This window comes from Scyliorhinus torazame, chromosome 4 (assembly GCF_047496885.1).
Source record: "Scyliorhinus torazame isolate Kashiwa2021f chromosome 4, sScyTor2.1, whole genome shotgun sequence".
Classification (NCBI taxonomy): Eukaryota; Metazoa; Chordata; class Chondrichthyes; order Carcharhiniformes; family Scyliorhinidae; genus Scyliorhinus; species Scyliorhinus torazame.
In genome coordinates, this window is record NC_092710.1 from 93,738,137 (window position 1) to 93,745,045 (window position 6,909).

General features: G+C 46.2%; 1 pseudogene; it reads right to left on the reverse strand.

Moving 5' to 3' along the window:
* Positions 1 to 6,201: 6,201 nt before the first annotated feature.
* LOC140415687 (U1 spliceosomal RNA) lies at positions 6,202 to 6,349 on the reverse strand (annotated as a pseudogene).
* Positions 6,350 to 6,909: the final 560 nt, after the last annotated feature.

Here is a 6,909-nt window from a genome sequence, read left to right on the forward strand (position 1 = left end):
GGGTAATGATGATGGCCCCACCAGAGGGAGAAACGGAGATAGTAGTGGCGATGGATGCCGAGAAAGCATTTGATAGAGTGGAGTGGGATTATTTGTGGGAGGTGTTGAGGAGATTTGGTTTTGGAGAGGGGTATGTTAGATGGGTGCAGCTGTTGTATAGGGCCCCAGTGGCGAGCGTGGTCACGAATGGACGGGGATCTGCATATTTTCGGCTCCATAGAGGGACAAGGCAGGGATGCCCTCTGTCCCCATTATTGTTTGCACTGGCGATTGAGCCCCTGGCGATAGCGTTGAGGGGTTCCAAGAAGTGGAGGGGAGTACTTAGGGGAGGAGAAGAGCACCGGGTATCTTTGTATGCGGACGATTTGCTACTATACGTGGCGGACCCGGCGGAGGGGATGCCAGAAATAATGCGGATACTTGGGGAGTTTGGGGATTTTTCAGGGTATAAATTGAACATGGGGAAAAGTGAGTTGTTTGTGGTGCATCCAGGGGAGCAGAGTAGAGAAATAGAGGACCTACCGTTGAGGAAGGTAACAAGGGACTTTCGTTACCTGGGGATCCAGATAGCTAAGAATTGGGGCACATTGCATAGGTTAAATTTAACGCGGTTGGTGGAACAGATGGAGGAGGATTTCAAGAGATGGGATATGGTATCCCTGTCAAAGGCAGGGAGGGTGCAGGCGGTTAAGATGGTGGTCCTCCCGAGATTCCTCTTTGTGTTTCAGTGCCTCCCGGTGGTGATCACGAAGGCTTTTTTTAAAAGGATTGAAAAGAGCATCATGGGTTTTGTGTGGGCTGGGAAGACCCCGAGAGTGAGGAAGGGATTCTTACAGCGTAGCAGGGATAGGGGGGGGCTGGCACTACCGAGCCTAAGTGAGTATTATTGGGCCGCTAATATTTCAATGGTGAGTAAGTGGATGGGAGAGGAGGAGGGAGCGGCGTGGAAGAGATTAGAGAGGGCGTCCTGTAGGGGGACTAGCCTACAGGCTATGGTGACAGCCCCATTGCCGTTCTCACCGAGGAACTACACCACAAGCCCGGTGGTGGTGGCTACACTGAAGATTTGGGGACAGTGGAGACGGCATAGGGGAAAGACTGGAGCCTTGGGGGGGTCCCTGATAAGAAACAACCATAGGTTTGCCCCGGGGGGAATGGATGGGGGATATGGAATGTGGCAAAGAGCAGGAATAACGCAACTGAAAGATCTGTTTGTGGATGGGAAGTTCGCGAGTCTGGGAGCGCTGACCGAGAAATATGGGTTGCCCCAAGGGAATGCATTCAGGTATATGCAACTGAGGGCTTTTGCGAGGCAACAGGTGAGGGAATTCCCGCAGCTCCCGACACAAGAGGTGCAGGACAGAGTGATCTCAAAGACATGGGTGGGGGATGGTAAGGTGTCAGATATATATAGGGAAATGAGGGACGAAGGGGAGACTATGGTAGATGAACTAAAAGGGAAATGGGAAGAAGAGCTGGGGGAGGAGATCGAGGAGGGGCTGTGGGCAGATGCCCTAAGCAGGGTAAACTCGTCGTCCTCGTGTGCCAGGCTAAGCCTGATTCAGTTTAAGGTATTACACAGGGCACATATGACTGGAGCACGGCTCAGTAAATTTTTTGGGGTGGAGGATAGGTGTGCGAGGTGCTCGAGAAGCCCAGCGAATCATACCCATATGTTTTGGTCATGCCCGGCACTACAGGGGTTTTGGATGGGGGTGACAAAGGTGCTTTCAAAAGTAGTAGGAGTCCGGGTCGAACCAAGCTGGGGGTTGGCTATATTTGGGGTTGCACAAGAGCCGGGAGTGCAGGAGGCGAGAGAGGCCGATGTTTTGGCCTTTGCGTCCCTAGTAGCCCGGCGCAGGATATTGCTAATGTGGAAAGAAGCCAAGCCCCCGGGGGTGGAGACCTGGATAAATGACATGGCGGGGTTTATAAAGCTAGAGCGGATTAAGTTCGTCCTAAGGGGGTCGGCTCAAGGGTTCACCAGGCGGTGGCAACCGTTCGTCGAATACCTCGCAGAAAGATAGACGGAATGGGAAAAAGAAGGCAGCAGCAGCAGCCCAGGATCGGGGGGGGGAGGGGTGGGGGGGTGGAGGAGGAACCAGAAGGACTCTCAGGGTTGTTAATATATACCGTATAGTATGTATAGGTCGTTGCTACAGATAATTATATATTGGACTGTTAAATTATATTTTTGGAGAGTGTTACTTGTGACAAGGCAGTTGCCAATTAGGGCTAGTTTTCATTTTTGTTATTTATTATTTATTCTTTTTTTTTTTGTTTATAAAATAGGTCATTGTTATTTGTGTTGTTATAATATTGTGTAAAGGATGCACAATGTACTGTGTTGGTTGACCAAAAATTTTCAATAAAATATTTAATAAAAAAAAACAATCATCCCCACATCTGACCTTGCGTTGGAAGGCAGGTAATTGATGAAGCAGCTGAAGGCTCTAGGACACTACCCTGAGGAACTCCTGCAGTGCGGGTCTGAGATAATCGACCTCCAACTTTGTGCCTCCAACCAGGAGGATGATTCCCATTGATGTCAATTTTCATCGCACCACTTACATTTAGCTCTTTTATCCATGGTTGGACCAAGGTTGTAATGCGATTAGTAGCCCAAACTGAGCATTGGCTAGGAGCTTATTGTTGAATAAGGGCCATTGTTTGCACTGTTGACAACTCCTTTTATCACTTCATAGAATCATAGAATCATAGAAGTTTACAGCATGGAAACAGGCCCTTCGGCCCAACCAGTCCATGCCGCCCCGTTTTTACCATTAAGCTAGTCCCAGTTGCCCGCACTTGGCCCATAACCCTCTATACCCATCTTACCCATGTAACTATCTAAATGCTTTTTAAAAGACACAATTGTACCCGCCTCTACTACTACATCTGGCAGCCCATTCCAGACACTCACTACCCTCTGAGTGAAGAAATTGCCCCTCTGGGCCCTTCTGAAACTCTCCCCTCTCACCTTAAACCTATGCCCTCTAGTTTTAGACTCCCCTACCTTTGGGAAAAGATGTTGACTTTGTGAATGATTGAGAGGGAGGTGATGGGGCGATAATTAGCCAGTTTGGATTTCACTTCTTTTTGCAAACAGGGCATACCTGAGCAATTCTTTTATTTTGTCAAGTAGATATTTGTTTTGTAGCTGTACTGAAACAGCTTTCTTAGAGGCTCAATTTGTTGTGGAACACAAGTCTTCATTAATACAGCTGCGATGTTGGAAGGGTGCATTATCTTTGCTATATTCAGTGCCTTCAGCCATTTCTTGATACCATGTGGAGTGACTCAACTCGCCTGCTAACCGTCATCGGTGGTGTTGGAGACCTCAGGAAGAAGCCAAAATGGATCATCCACCAGGCACTTCTGGCTGAATATGTTGGCAAGTGTTTCTGCAGTGTCTTGGTTAGGCTTCCCCATTATTGATGTTACAACCCCCTGGGCTAGTGCACAGTCAATTCCAGTCCCTCTTGACTCAGAGTCACAACACAATTGGAAATTTACTCTCAAGTTTAAAAAATACCCAAAGTCTTTGGCCTTTAGCTGCCCAATAACTACAGTCACCAGGTTTGTAAATATAAACACAATTAACTTTTATTAATAGCAATAACAACAATTAAATAGGCAATAAATAAAACTGTTTAACTGCTATCTCATTTCTAACCCCCAACCTGTAGCCATCTGGGATGGCCACTTCCACAATACAAAATGGATGTTTGCAGAGACTGTAGGGAACTATGGACAATGCTAAGAAAGCAAGCAGGCACAGAGCCTGTATGTATATTGGAACCACAGCTCCCAGACGAGACTGAAACTGTAGGCCTATTAGCATATTGATGGCCCATCTCCGGGAACAAAGGAAGATACTTAAGTAACCGATCTGGCTCCAGACCTCGTGGCGCCAGTTCCTTACATAAACAAAGCAAGGCCAACTGCCACCTAGGACCCGCCCAGCCATCAGGGCACCCACCCCTTTATTGGTCAAGATCAATACGAGTGATCAAGATGCGGCCCAATTGATTGGGGCCAAGTTCAAGTCCCGCCCAAAAGTGCGCGAAACTCCTTTGGGTATAAGAAGAAACCCCCGAGAGAGAATCGCTCTCTTGGAATTGGCTCTCAAAGCTGAGAGAACCTTCCACCAGCTACACCAGAAGCAAGTAAGTCTAAGGTCAATGCTCGCTACCAGACGGACGACCTTAGCTGTTCTCTTGTACCACTTCGACCCCAGCAGCCTCAGATCCGAACAACGGCCATTGTTCCTCTGACTGAGTGGGCACCCGAAGCTAAGTATAGGCGTTAGCATTAGAGGTAGTTTAGTTTGTAGTACTTTGTGCATGAGTAGATCTTACTGTGTGTGTAAATAAATAGTATTGACTTTGAACCAACTAACTGGTGTATCGGCTCTTTGATCAGTATTCGTGTTTGAACCTTGTGGCGGTATCGAGAGATACCTGGCGACTCTAAAGCAAACGTAATTAGGATTAAGGAAGGCGACCATACTGACCGCCATATTTAGAACCAAATAAACACAGCAACAAACCTCTACTCACACACAAGACAGCCAAACACAAAGAAGAATGAGGGGTGCAAAAATAATGCTAAAAGTAAATTGATAAGAGTCAGTTTCAGATGGACGTCTTCCAGTTAGAACCTGCTTCAGTCTAGGCCTCCAGTTGGATGCATTTGCTTCCAGTCTGTAATGGTTTTCACTATAAATTCATCCAGATTCCGAGACTTCTCTGCACACTCAGGCATAGTAGGCAGGAAATATTTGAAACAGAGAGCGAGAGAGGAAGCGAGAGAGAGAATGAGAAAGTGAGAGCAAGAGAGAGAGAGAGCAACAAACAACCTCTCCTCTCTGTGTCCAGGGGTTTTCTCCCGGAGTTCTCTGAAAACACCCCACCTGGCAGGACCCAATCACTGTCATGGCTGGGCAGAATATTGTCCCTGGCCAATGTATTGGCCACCAACTAACCAATCAAACCAAATCCCTCCAATCTCTCGGGTGCCATAAAATCTGTTTTTTTCTGTTCAATATCTAAAACTTCAAAGTACACTGTACTACTTTGAAACTTTTGAGCTCCTCACTTCCCTTTCTTAACTTAAAGGTATGTCTCCATTAAGATCCATGGACTAAAAACAATAACGACAAAGTAAAAGAAATAGGAAATAAGAGAGCCAACAAGATGTTGGCTCCCTTCCTAAAAGGAATGAAACATCAGGGCACAGATGGTTCATTAGGAGGTATGCAAGACATAAATCACAAACAAATCCATTCATGCTTCCTCGTTATAAAGATTCCCTTCCCAACTTGTATATTGGTAACTAATCAGTCCTTAAACCCACGACAAATCTGCAATCATGTTATCCCTTCTGGAGCTGTCCACAATTTTAACATTGCATCAGGGTGGCCAACACTGACTCACCCACTAAATCACCCTCAATCTCACAAGCACTGCTTGGCATTCTGTGGACCACACAATTTTTGCTTGTTTCCGCAACAATATCTAACATGCACTGGATTTCCGCCTCTAACTGAGCCAGTCTCTATGTGATCAGTCGAGACGGATGTTGCTGTATCAGGTTAGATTCACCTCTGTCTACATCATGATCTGTCAATGTATTGCACCCTGGTATGTTTCTACAAATCTGCTGATATTTGTGCTGTATCCTGATTAGATCTTTTCACTGCTGTTCTTCGAAATAGGCAAACTCAGTCTCTAATTGTTCTAGGATGTCACTACTTGTTAGTCGTACCACAGAAGGGGCACTCTGTGAATTATCAACCTCTTCTCCTATCTCACTCTTCCCATCTCTGTCCTGTTCCACTACTTCTACCACCTGACACACTTGTTCCTTCCTCTCCTCTTCCCGACAATGATTTTTTTTCAACATATTTTCTGGCATAACTGGTCCTTCTTCCAACAGTTTGGAATATCTGTTGGGGAAGTCACCTTAATAAGTTACTTATTAAGATTACTTAAGATTATGGAAATCCCCTCATCGCCATATTCTGAATTTAGAACGCCAAATTCACCTAACAACAGGTCTTTCAGGACTTATGGGAGGAAACTGAAGCATCCGGAGGAAACCCACGCAGACACGGATAGAATGCACAGACAGTGACCTAAGCCTGGAATAGAACCTGGGACTCTAGTGCTGTGAAGCAACTGTGCTACTGTGCCACCCACAAGAGTGCGAACGCAGTCCCAACTACCACAAATTTTGCAGTTGAGTATCCCGCATTTGGGGACATCGCAGGTGTCAGCACACCCCAAGTGCAATGGCTGGGCCAACCACTTTAATTTTTATGGTTTCACCCGTGCCGGGTAAGTAACTCACCCTCCTACTCACCTATAGGGGCCGCTGAATATCGTTTTCAGAGGTTCACCCTGCAAAGGCAACAGTACCAGTACTGTAAGGGTCCTTCCTGTTTGTTCCTATATATTCCCTTATTTCTCCTTTGTTTTATTTTTGCCATTACATTTTTGACCCATGGATGATTTGTGTACTTGTGTCTTTGAAGAAAACAGTGGTCTATGCCTTTAATCCGAGCAGAAGACTGTGCTGGTTTGAGCTGGAGTGGTGGACTGACCGGCACCAGCAACAGAGATTGGTTGAGTTTTGTTTTGATTGATTTGGCTGATGGATGGCCAATGAATTGACCCAATAGGCTGTGTTATGCCCAGTGACCCAAGCTTGGTGGTGATTAGATCTGTTCCCATTGAAATAGTTCAGAGACCTAAGGAGCTTTGAGTTTCGCTTTGGCAGTTGTGAGAGAAAATCTCTCATTTTTCCCCACTTTGTTTTCTCCAGAAATAATTCGACAAAGAATTCTCACCAAAATCGCACCGTGGGAACCAACTCTCTTTGTAGAAAAGGTTGACACAAGCAGAA